The 13272-nt window shown below is 47.2% G+C and overlaps 1 protein-coding gene and 1 pseudogene across 2 annotated transcripts in view; both read left to right on the top strand.

Annotated features, from left to right (window-relative positions):
* Nucleotides 1-13272, top strand: part of TCF7L1 (transcription factor 7 like 1) — a 179285-nt gene that overhangs the window by 25155 nt on the left and 140858 nt on the right. The window lies entirely within an intron of this gene.
* Nucleotides 12224-12838, top strand: LOC111551135 (annotated as a pseudogene). The gene has a single exon (XR_002734279.2). The product of XR_002734279.2 is annotated as an actin-related protein 2/3 complex subunit 3 pseudogene (transcript).

A 13272-nucleotide genomic window follows, 5' to 3' on the forward strand; every position in this document is an offset into this window, starting at 1 on the left:
CAGCCAAACCCGAACAACAGACTGGTAAATGACTTCGTTTAGCTTCCTGTGCCCACCAGCATGGCGCTTTAGAACACAGGAGACCCAGTCCCCTCTAGGAGTCCCCTCTCTCCCCTCTCCTTTTGGGTCTGGTGTCCGGGAGACCACGCACATGACTCCTTGTGAAGCTGAAGCCAGTCCAGAACTCCGAGGCCCAAATCTCCGCGGGCTGTTTTAGTGCTTATTCAGTGTATTTTGTCTTGGGGTGATATGAGCCTGTTTAAAAATAATGTCTGTCCAAACTCTTGCCTGAGAGAGGTTTGGGGGCAGAAAGAAAGCTCACATTTGAGTCGTAAGAAAAATCATCGTGTCTTGATTGCCAAAATCATTATAGCTCAGGCCAGCTTAGTTTTGGGGGTGTGATAAAGTTTTTATCTCTTTTGGAAAAAAACTCCTGGGATTTTCTATCATGGATATATCTTTCATCTACATGTCCAGCTTTAAGAAAATGTGATTATGCCTCTCTGTAAGTGGATAATTGAGCAGAACAGCATGCTCATTTCTCTCTGTCAGGCCTCGGGTGAAGCCCGGCCCTTTGGAGGTGGTCCAGGCCCTGTGGCCACAGCTTACCTACTGAAGGGCCTCCTGGTACCGCCACAAGCTGAGACCCAGCCACACTTTCTGTTTGTCCGCAGAAGGTTTGCTGCACCCTAACATAGATCTCTGCTACTGAAAAATGTGTCTTTAAATCCACCTGTATTTCCATCTCTGATTACAAATTGTCGTGACCCCAGGCAAGCTACTGTCTCAGAGTCGGCTGCAAGGATGTTGAAGCATAATCCAGCTTTGTGGTAGAGGAGGGCTTCGCAGCACCCTGGATGGTGGGGTTCAGCCTTGAATCAATAAATAGCAGCAGGCTCCGGCTTCAGGAAAAGGGGAGTCCTGGACCAAGAGAGATTGGCGTTTGAGACAGGAAACACTTCCTGGTGTTCTTGCAGTGTCTGCGACTTCTTACCAGCCTTTTAGGCCTTTCCTAGTTTACAGGCCGCCCCCTCGAGCCTACGTTCTCCTCCTGATGGTGCCCGCGCTCTCCGGGCTCCCTGGGCAGACCATTCACCTTGGGAACCTGGACTCCTGCTCAGCCTGCAGCTTCTGTAGGTTTAGCTGTCTGTTGATTGCTCTGGGCTACTCAGGGACCAGTTGTGCAGGCACTGTCCTCTTTTGGCCTTTCTCCCGGCCTTACCAAGTTGTGGTGGTTGTCTGCATGCCCAGTGAAACCTTCTGCAGAAAGGACCAGGAAGGGCACACATTGGCTGCCTGCACTTGGGAAAATCTGACGGAATGTGAAGGGAAACAGGTTGGCAGTTCCTGGTGCCTTCCAGACCAGTGCCTGCCCTCTCCTCTGCTTGTGGTACAGGCCCTTTGACCTATTGGAGATGGGAGAAGCCCCAAAGAAATTCAGGATCACTTTCAGGCTTCCTTGACCCAAGGCCTGTGGGAAGGCTTGTACCCTGGGATGCTCGGGGTAAAATGTAACATCTGGCCTTCTCTGAGTCCCTCTCACTGCAGACCTGGCCTGACATCCTGCTGGCCTTGCTGGTTTCCTTCTGCCCCTCATGAAGTCCCTTCTTGCTGGCTTTCTCCTGTGCCAAGGGGGCCCAGCTTCCTCCCCAAGCATCTCTGTTGCTTCCCCCTTTGCCTGTCTCCCTCCTCTCCCCAGGCTCCCTGACGGATGGCCACTGGCTCTGTAGGTTTCACAGGCACCTGGGACACTGTCACATGGTGGGGGAGTTTGCGCCACGTCCCATCTCCAGCCAATGCTTTTCTCCCTCTACCTAAAGGCTTTTTTCCTTTCAAAAATTTTAAATTAGCATACAGAAAGATTGAGTCTTTGGGTATACAGTTTACCAGTTTTTAACACATGTACCGATTCATGTAACCACCACTATACTTCCAAATTCCTAAAATCTCCTGTGCCACTCCTTTGTAGTCATGCCCCCTTCTCCCTGGCAGCCACTGCTCTGTTCTCCAACATTCCAACAAAGATTTTTTGGCCACATTGTGTGCATCTTCTGAGAAATGTTGTTGGTACCTTCGGACGTAGAATAAAGACATGCAAATCACCTCCACTCTCCTGAAGCCCCCCATCTTCCTTGGGATCACGGGCATATGTCACCACGCCCAGCTCAGTTTTGTATTTTTGGTAGAGATGGGGGTTCACCCTGTTGGCCAGGTTGGTCTTGAACTCCTGACCTCAGGTGATCAGCCTCCCAAAGTGCTGGGATTGCAGGTGTGAGCCACTGCTCCCTGCCTTATTTTTTGAAGTCTTGGTACACCTTTTAAAAAAAAAAGAAGCAGCAGGCTGGGTGCAGTGGCTCACACCTGTAATCCTAGCACTTTCGGAGGCCGAGGTGGGAGGCTCCTTGCTTGAGCCCAGGAGTTCCAGACCAGTCTGAGCAACATGGCGAAACCCCATCTCTACAAAAAGTACAAAACTTAGCCGGGTGTGGTAGCAAGCCCCTGTAGTCCCAGCTACTCAGAGGCTGAGGTGGGAGGATCACTTTTACTTAGGTAAGCAGGTGTTGCAGTGAGCCTAGATGTGCCCCTGCACTCCAGCCTGGGGGACAGAGCAGGACTCTGTCTCAAAAGGAAAAAAAAAAGCAGCAGCTTAGTTTTGTTCCAGAAGATTATTTGCAAATGTCAGTAAGAATCCATGCATCATTCCTGTTTAATCGGTGTAAAACAAGGGTGGCTGTCGGGGTCTGTCCGCGTGGAGGAATGAGGACCACTGTCCATTGGCCCACAGATACATGCATGCCCTTAGTGGGTCGGCTTCTGGGAATACACCAGCGTCTGTAGAGCTAAGGATTTACCATATGCCTTGTCCTCAGAAAAATCCGCTTCCCGTGCCCGTGTCGCCCTGATTACTGTAACAGCTTCAACGCATGAACCAGATTGTTCTCATTTAATGAAGTGTTGACTCTGGGGTCTCCAGGATAACTTGCAGTTGCCCAATTTCCTGGTGAATTTTCAGGTTCTCAGTGGTTTGGAGACATGAATGAACTCAGGATATTTTTTAAGGTAGATAAAGTCTGTGAAGTGTGATTTACTTTCTTGGTTTTTGGCGCCAGAACTTGAAGTGATGGGTCCTAGCTCGAGGGGCACGGCAGTCAGTCTGAAGGCTGCAGTTATCTTTACAGGAGGAAGAAGCTGGGCTCTGAGCTGTGAGCAAGGGAGGTGCTTCGGGGCCAGCGGGGCTGCTTCACTGAGCTGGGAGCTCTCCTGCCCGCCCGGGGCTTGCTTCCCTGCCTCCTGGGATGGGGATGGCTGGCCTCAGAGGAAGGGAAAGATTGCTGTTGGCAACCCTGCGGTGTTGGTCTCTGGTCTGGGGAGCCAGGTTAACACGTGAAGCTCGAGGAGCACAGAAGTCCCTGTATCTGTCTTTGTGCAGATTTGGTCCAGGGTAAAAGGATGAGAGTGCCTTTCCACACTGTGGCCTGCGGGTTTGTGGTGATTAACTTGCGGTGGGGCCTGCACTCTAGGGTCATCCACTTGGTCAGGTTGGTGCCAGGATGCTGGCCTGAGAGCAGGAGCCAGGGCTGGAAGCAGGCCTGGGCGTGGCTGGGTCTTTCGAGGGAGAGCTCAGAGGCTTCTGGTGATCAAACAGAGCTGGAGGGGGAGCCAGGGAAACAGTCCCACATGGGAAACAGAGGCTAAGGGTCTAGCGAGGCAGGCCCAGCAAGGCAAGCCAGGTGTTGGGCCACAGACCTGGTGGTCCGCCCTCAAAAAAGAGGCTTGGAGAGCAGCCCCTTGAAGTTCCCCCAAAAGTTGAGATTAAAAAAAAAAAAAATCAGAATGCACATGCCTAGCTGGGCATGGTGATGTGCGCCTGTAGTCCCAGCTACTCTGCAGGCTGAGGCAGGAGGGTTCGTTGAGCCCAGGAGTTTGAGGCTGCAGTGAGCTGTGATTACGCCACCGCACCCCACCCTGAGCAACAGAGGGAGACCCTCTCTCAAAAAAAATAAAAAATAAATTAAAAAAAAGAAAGTCTACATGCCTGACTTTTGTGCCCAGAATCTCTGGACATGGTGCCCTGGAACATACATTTATTCAAAGCTCCCTTTTAAAAGTTGGTACACAGGTAGGGTGGCCGCAGTGGGGTCCCAGGCTGCTCTGTGGGTCCAGGCAGAAGGCAGCCCCTGCTGGAAGGTCAGGCACTACTTTACCCAAGCCAGGCCACCCCTTATTAAACACCACCTTCACTCGAACAATGGTTCTCAAATTTTCTTGGTCTCTGAAGATGTATTTTCTCTATTTTTAGCCAAATGGAATGATTTTAGTCCATCATGGGTGAAACCTTCTGATATTCTTTAGTCCCCACGGAGGACTTTCTTGTTTCTCCTTTAAGACCATCTCTGGGGTCACATTGGGTTGCCTTGGCGGTATTTGAGTCTCTGCCACAGGGACACTGATAGATAAGGACCTGAGTTGTGGTATGCCCTGTTTTGTGTAGCAGCTGTCGGTTTGTTTCTGGAATGAGACTGAGCTTCTGGAAGTCTGGGCATTTGGTTCTGATTCACCTTTGAGCTCCTGGCATGGAGGAGCTTTGTAACACAAGCTTCCTGAATTGATGTTTTAGTGAAAGCGAGAAAAGTCCTTTTCAGCTCCCTTTTTCCCACCATTCCCCGCTGTTCATCAGAATTACTCATCCACACATAGCCAGTAAAGGGCGCTGTAGACTGAACCTGTAGGAAACCAGACTCCAGGCAGCCCCAGAGCATGCTCCCCAGAACCACTAAAATAAACACAAAATGCACTCTCGCCGGATTCTGAGAAGGAAAGGCCCTCCAAGGTCGTAGGGTCCAGTGGCTCTCAACCCTGGCTGCACATTTGAATCATCTGGGGAGCTTTTTAGAAATGGTCATGCCCAGCCTCCACCCACAAAGATTTTGATTCAACTGGTCTGGGGTGGGGCTCAGGCTTTGCTGGAATTTTCTGAAAGCTCCCCAGGGGCTTCTAAAATGCAGCCAAGTTTGTAAACCACTGCTCTAGTTGAAAGCTCCTCACTGAATATCTGAATGAAAGGATTAAATAGATCCCTGCCTGGTGAGGTATTGGCCCCCTCCCCCATAAGACCATGGGCTGGTGGTAGAGTTGCCAGCAGTTCATTCCTGGATTCCCTGTGCCCCTCCGTCACCCAGTCCCATCATCCGACAAACCTACCTCGGACCATCCCTCCTGCCCGACCAGAAGCAAACTCCAAACAGAATCTAATTTCACATCCATCAGTGGGCAAACATTAAAGGATGTGATAAGCTCCAAAGTAAGATCTCCTTGTTTCAGGCCATACGTTTGATTTTGAATATTGTATTTTTGTATTAATTTGTTAGGGCTGCCATAACAAAGTACCCCACGCTAGGTGGCTTAAACAACAGAAAGAGTCATTGTCTCACAGTTCTGGAGGCTGGAAGTCCGAGATCAAGGTGTCAGCAGGATTGGTTCCCTCTGAGGCTGTGCGGGAGGATCTGCTCCAGGCCTCTCTCCTTGGCTTGTAGGGGGCTGCCTTCTCCCTGTGTATTCATACAGTCTTCCCTCTGTGGGTGTCTGTCTCTGTTCCTGCTTTTTATAAGGACAGCAGTCCTATTGGATTAGGGCTTACTCTAATGACCTCATTTAACTTGATTATCTCCTTCTGTGGATACAGGGTCTCCACATAGAATAGGTACATAGTACACCCTGTCTCCACTTAAGGTCACCATCTGAGGTGTCCCGGGGGTTAGGACTCCAACATAACTTTTTTTGCTGGGGGTCTGTGAGGGGGATTCAATTCAACCCATAACAAATATCCTCCAAGCTAGCCACTTTGACTGCAGCCTTTAACGGGTAGCTGCATATTTTTTTTCCTTACAGCCACTCTCGCCCTCGAGTTGCTCAAAACACGGAGCCCAGGGCTGGTTGCCTATCAGCGTTCAATGTGAACCTGCCCACTGGCTGGCGTCTGCTCCCTGGCTTCTGGGTACACTCGGAGGATGATTGTTTGCATTCGGGCTCCTCCAGAGATGAATATAATTCAGCATCCCTAATTTCCTCATAGTGGCAGCAGTGGCTGAAGGGAGAGGTGAACTGTGAGGGGTGGGCCCACCTTGCCTGAGATGAAGGCTGGGATCAAGGGCTGGTGTTAAACATCGGCTGGAGCGGATTGTGAGAATCCTTTGGACAAGAGGGATTTGTTTTAAAGAGAGGCTACTTTGGAATGGACATGGATTCTCACTAGTGAACAGGTGAGGGAGTGGCAGGAATGTGGAGAGGAGGCAGCTTTCCGTTCCCGTGGCTATTCTGTATCAACCGCTGGGGTCAGAGGCTCTCAGCCGGAGTCCACCCACAGACAGAATTCAGGGAAGCTCCAAAAACCTGAATGGAAAGAAATTACATTTTATTTTTACTAACTGAAAATTTGCATTTTCTTCAATTACGAAGGTAGGCTATAAACCACAGGGACATTAACAGTACCCATGACTGTCACCAATAGCAATTGCTATTTTAAAAATGTTTGTGGGTACGTAGTACAGCTATGTATTTATGGGTACATGAAAGCAAAGTTAATTTTTTACAGCATGGTAGAGTCGTTGTAGATGTCTTGATATACTGTTATCCTTAGCAATTCTTAATACTTCAGAATTAAGGTTGTTATGAGATTTGCTGCTAGGTCTTATTTAATATGTTAATTAAATATTACCGTGGTGGAATATTTAAAATATTTTGATAACTGCATCTTACTGTAATTGGTTTCCTTTGCAATACTGTGTATTTAATTTGTGCATTAAGCATCATTCTGAGGAGGCCTCTGTGGGCTTCCCTACCCTACTGAGGAGGGGTCTGTGGCACTGACGAGGATAGGGATCCTTGGTTTGCATTTATAGTAACTGTTTCCTGTTCCCAGTCAGTGAATAAATCCTGTAAATGGAGATAACTCTAGATTACAGTCTTGACCATTGCTTGATTTATTAATAAATTTACAGCTCTTCTTTTTGGCTCCTTGAGGCTAAGCCATATGTGTGCATGTGTGTGTGCCAGTGCAGACTAGGGCTTGCCTTCTTTTCAAAGACATCAGAGATTAGGTAGAAGCTTTTGAACAAGCCCAGCCTTAAATCTGCCCTCCAGTCCTGTTGGATCCTTTTTGGGAAAGCTGGTTCCTGTCCCTGGCCAGTCAGTCTCAAGTGAGTGGGGCTGAGAGGAGCTGTGGGCAAAATAACCGCCCACTCCCTCCAGAGTTACATGCCCTGAGACATGACCTTCTGGGTCACTCTGGAAATGTGCAAACCCTGTTCCAGTGCCCAAGTGGCCTGTGTTGGAGACGCTGAGGCTGGTTGGCTGACAACGCTAAAGCTGGGGTTGGAAGACCTGTTTGGGGCAGCCTGGAAAAACATGTATGGTGCCAGATCATGGGCCCTGGTTAATGTGAAAATAAAATCTGATACAGATCTAGGTTTGTTTTTTGTTTTATTTCTTATTTTTAAATAATGATAGACTTAGGTAGTTGCAAAAATAGGACATAAGATTCGGGAGAACTCCTTCCTCCAGCTTCCCCAGTGGTGTCATTTTATGTAGCTGAAGTTCAGTATCAAAACTAGAACATCGCCACTGGCACATTACTGTTAACTAGACTACAGACCTTCAGTCCTCACCATTCTTCATGTTTTCTGTGTGTGTGTGTGTGTGTGTGTGTAGTTTACGTGGACAGGTCTATGCAGTTTTATCCCATGTATACATTTGTGTAACTAACACCACAATCAGATACAGAGCTGTTTTATGGAACATATTTTAAAACCTGATTGGGAAGCAAATGGCAATGAGTTTGCATCAGTTCTGTTTAGCCTCAGGTCACAGTGGTGGTTGTAACATCTGCCTCCTGAGTCACCTGTCTGGTCAGCCTTGGGGCTGGAGGTAGTGATTTGACAGTAGGGCCGAGCCCCAGAGCATTTGGAGTCCAGTGCTAGATGGGCTATTTACAGGGCTCAGCCTGGATCTGGAGCACTGCGGCAGGAGTTTTGGGTGCCAGTGGCCTCTTGCTTCACAGGCACAAGCACTCTGGGGTTAGACCTTGGGAGCAGAGTCTGTTTCTCTGGGCTGGAGAGCAGGAATAATGTGAGTGAGGAACAGGGCACAAGGGTACGAGCTGGGTTCTCAAGGGTTCAGAGAAGAGCTCTCAAGGGTTCAGAGAAGAGCTCCAGGCCTCATAGGCAATGAGGGGACAGGTCAGGAATAAATAGAGATGCCCTGACTAGACATGGGAGGCGTGGTAAGGGTTGTAGGGTAAAGTCGTAGCCTGGTGGGCATGAGAGTACCCAGGAGCCCTGCCCCATCCTTCCTATGCACACTGGAACTGACTGTGCTGAGTACAGTCAGATCAGACACCACTGCTGGGCATGGCTTCCTGCAGCCTATAATGTGAGATCCTATTACCACAGTAGATGGGAAGGCATTTGATACAAATCCCAGAGCACACTCAAAACTAAGGTGGTGGTTCTGTCCAAAGCCGCTCATGTGTCGATTGTCTGTTTAGCACCTCTCAGTTAACCAGGACATCTGATTAAGTGGAAAGCTACATTCTCCAACCACAAAGGATAATAGTGTTCATACCGTGTCTGGGTTTTATGGTTTTAGATATCTGGCAATGCTAGTGCATGTATTTCTATTTTTATTTTTTGTTTGTCGTTTTTTCCAGTTTCCTTGGTTAAAGTTTTTAGCTAGGCACTTACCTTCATAGTCAGAGATAATGCCTGTTCTGCACCTGCGAGTATCATTCTCCTGCCCCACCTTTTCTCCTGGCTGATTCCAGCAATGTAGGACTGCCTAGGGGGTAAGGGGCTAGCACATAGCACAAAACCAGCTCCCAAGAGCAAGTAGTTGGGTACAACCACTATGGAAAACAGTATGGAGGTTCCTCAAAAAACGAAAAATTAATTAAAAGTTAAAGAATTATATGATTGTACAATCTCATTACTGGGTATATATCCAAAACAATTGTGAAATCACTGTCAAAGAGACCGTCTGTACCCCCACGTTCACTGCAGCACTATTCTCAATAGCCAAGTTACAGAAACAACCTGAGTGTCCATCGACAGACGGATGGCTAAAGGAAATGTGTGCTCTGCACACAATGGAATATCATTCAGCTTTTTAAAATAAGGAGCCGGGCACGGTGGTTCATGCCTGTATTCCCCAGCACTTTGGGAGCCCGAGGCAGGCAGATCACTTGAACCCAGAAGTTCGCGACCAGCCTGGCCAACACAGTGAGACCCCATGTCTAAGAAAAATACAAAAATAAGCTGAGCATGGTGGCACGCGTCTGTAGTTCCAGCTACTCGGGAGACTGAGGTGGGAGGATCACTTGAGCCCAGGAGTTTGAGGCTGCAGTGAGCTGAGATCCTGCCACTGTACTCCAGGTTGGGCGACAGAACGAGACCCTGTTTCAAAAAAATAAATAAGGAGAAGGAAATCCTGCTGTTTGTGTCAACAAATGGATGGACCTGGAGGACATTATGCTAAGTGAAATAAACTAGTCACAGGACAAATATTATATGATTCTACTTATATGTGGAATCGAAAATAGTCAAACTTAATAGAACGTTGGTTGCCAGGGAATGGGGGAAGAAGGAAATGTGTTGTTCAGTGGGTGTAAAGTTACACATATGAGATGAGTCAAGTCTACAGCTTTGCTGTACAACATAGTGCCTCTAGTTTAGAGTTGGGCACTTACAATTTTATTAAGAGGGTAGATCTCATGTTAAGTGTTCTTACCAAACACACACACACACACACACACACACACACACAAGCAAAGGGACACATGGAAGCTTTTGGAGGTGATGATATGTTTATTACCCTGACATGGTGATGGTATCGTGGCTGTATGCACATATTCAAACTCATGAAATTGTCTATATTAAATATGTGCAGTTTTTTGGTATACCAATCATATCTCAACAAAACTGTAAAAAAAAAAAAAAAAAAGAGTAAGTGTGGGAACAGTGAAGATGGAGAAGGAGGGGTAGGGGTGGTTTAACCAGGCAGGCCCCACACTGTCCCTGAGGGGGACATCCCAGGTAGTATGGGGGTGTTGGAGAGCTGGGGAGCCGGGTGCTGCCGAGTCTAAGCACCATCCACTGCCTGGTAGAGCTGCATGGACCGAACCTGGGAGCTGCAGCCCCAGGCAGACTATCAGAGGAGGGCCACAGGTCCATCTCCATCTGTAAATACAACTTTTTTTTTTTTTTTTTTTTTTTTTGAGACAGAGCCTTACTCTGTCATCCAGGCTGGCGTGCAGTGGCACGATCTTGGCTCACTGCAACCTCCGCCTCCCGAGTTCAAATGATTCTCCTGCCTCAGCCTCCTGCATAGCTGGGACTACGGGCTCCCACTACCACGCCCGGCTAATTTTTGTATTTTTAGTAGAGACAGAGTTTCACCATGTTGGTCAGGCTGGTCTCAAACTAATGACCTCAAGTGATTCACCCACCTCGGCCTTCCAAAGTGTAGGGATTACAGGTGTGAGCCATTGCACCCCAGCTAAATATGATTTTTGAAACTAAACTTGTGTCAGGAGGACAGGGTTGCTGCAATCCTAGGACAGAATAAATCTGATTGAGAACCTCCTGCCTCTGTTTCCTCCATTCAACTTCCCTTGCCCATTAGTATCAGTTTCATCTTCCAAAAACACCATCATTTCATAACTTCATTTCTAGGAAAGCCACAATTGCTGCTTTTCACTTCACACACCAAGTCTAAACTTCCCTGTGTAACTCTCAAAGCTTTCCCCGTCTGATCTCACTGTGTCAGGTCAGCCTTCCTTCTTAGCAGTCCTTCATTCAGCAGTCTTTGAACCTTCCCCATTGAACATACCTAGTGCACTTCTACTTCCTTCCAGACTCTACCCCGCAGCATGCTGGCCTATCAGCATTGGCTTTGATGACCTGACCTGAGCTCCAGATTAGCCTGCTGTCTGCAGTTTCTTTTCTTTTCTTTCTTTCTTTTTTTTTTTTAATGAGATGGAGTTTTGCTCTATTGCCCAGGCTGGAGTACAGTGGTGCAGTCATAGCTCACTACAACCTCAAACTCCTGGGCCCAAGTGATCCTCCCATCTCAGCCTCCCAAAGTACATATTTTCTCATATGTACCTCACAATCGCCTTATTATAGGATGTATTGTCTTAAAACTGCTACATGTCATTTATCTATGTGTGATTAGAGAACAAGATGAAGCATATTGTGTTGGTCCCTAATTGTTTCAGTGCAGAGGCCTTGTCTCCCTAGCCAAGGGGAGGGGAGGGACTTTTAACCAAGGCTGCATTTTTTGGTCTGCCTTGGGCACCTGTGCTGCCATGTACCTGCATCTGTGCTGGCTGGGTGACAGTACAACCAGCTCCCATGATGCAGGGCCACACAGCCCTGGTCTGCGTTCTTCCTTGGCAGACTCTTCCAGCACAGACTGGAATTTATAGTTATGGTAGTCATTAGCCTGGAATGCAAGGGGCTGGCAATCAGGATTGTTTAAGCTAATATTTAGGTTTTACTTGGGCACAAGATAGTTAAACTCATTTTGAGATAACTGTGAAAGATCCAAATTGAAAAAGAAGAGCCAACAATACTTTCTTGTTACTAAAAGTTGATATCGCATAAACCTGCCTTCTGCAAACTTGGATCTAGAGCATGACAAGACAGCCTTGAAAGATGAATATTTCAGAGAAAGAGGAAGATGAGATCCCAAGGGCCAGCAGTGTGCTCACTCTCGGGAATAGCTCCTGCAGCCCAGTGAGTAGAGTTGTGTACCCTGCCTTCCCTTCATTGTGGAGCTGACTTCGCTCTGCTGGGTCATCTTAGGGTTGGGGCAGACACTGTATCTTCCATAGGTGGATTTCATTTTCAGAAGCATCAAGCCTGGCATTTTCAACAAAGTGAGCAATCTTTGACTGTAAAATCAAGTCAATTTTGGAGGAATAAAAGTCATACATATTCATCAAAAGAAAATTGAGCAATATAGAAAATTGAGATATAAAAAAATTTAAGGAACAAATAGCTATGCTCAAGGTTTAGAGTGCCAAATCATGGGTTTGTTCCTGGTGCCATGTCACTGTGTTCTAAAACAAGCCACAGCCTCCAATGATAATCAGTAGCTCTTCCTTGGTTCCTTTTGCCACTGCCTTCCTGCTGTTATCCGAAGACTTCTTCCCGGCTTCCGCCTACCCCGCCTGGGCTGCCAGACCAGAAGCGCTCCGCTCTACCTGGATTCTGCTCCTCTGGGTTGGAACCTGGGCGCTGCCAAGATGCCGGCTTACCACTCTTCTCTCATGGATCCTGACACCAAACTCATCGGAAACATGCCACTGTTACCTATCAGAAGTCAATTCAAAGGACCTGCACCCAGAGAGACAAAAGATACAGATATTGTGGATGAAGCCATCTATTACTTCAAGGCCAATGTCTTCTTCAAAAACTATGAAATTTAGAATGAAGCTGATAGGACCTTGATATATATAACTCTCTACATTTCTGAATGTCTGAAGAAACTCCAAAAGTGCAATTCCAAAAGCCAAGGTGAGAAAGAAATGTATACATTGGGAATCACTAATTTTCCCATTCCTGGAGAGCCTGGTTTTCCACTTAACGCAATTTATGCCAAACCTGCAAACAAACAGGAAGATGAAGTGATGAGAGCCTGTTTACAACAGCTAAGGCAAGAGACTGGACTGAGACTTTGTGAGAAAGTTTTTGACCCTCAGAATGATAAACCTAGCAAGTGGTGGACTTGCTTTGTGAGGAGACAGTTCATGAACAAGAGTCTTTCAGGACATGGACAGTGAAGGGAACCTGGGCAGCCACCGTCTCCAGAGCCCTGGGCAGCATTTTCCAGTGAGATGTACACAATCTTTTGCCTTTGTTTCGTAAAGTTTTATACAGAAGAGAGAAGAGCATGTCTTTACTTGAAAAACTCTTGATCGGTAATTTGGGTGGGAGACAAGAAAGTGGGTTATCAAGGGTGATTTGAAGTTTTCTGCAGCATTAAGCTGGCACTTAATAAGTCATAATAAAGAAATTTCTAACATTCCATGTAAGAAAAACAAACAAACAAAAAAGACTTCTTCCCTTATTGTAAAGGGAGAGGGTTCTCTCTGATTCTTCCTCTCTCTCTCTCTCGCTCTTTCTCTCTCTCTCTTTCTCTCTCTCTGCTAATTGGAGAAACTTCTGTTTCATAAAGATCTTAGTACCTGGACATCCCAGGAAAGAAAAATGGTGC

This window comes from Piliocolobus tephrosceles, chromosome 15, assembly GCF_002776525.5.
Source record: "Piliocolobus tephrosceles isolate RC106 chromosome 15, ASM277652v3, whole genome shotgun sequence".
Classification (NCBI taxonomy): domain Eukaryota; kingdom Metazoa; phylum Chordata; class Mammalia; order Primates; family Cercopithecidae; genus Piliocolobus; species Piliocolobus tephrosceles.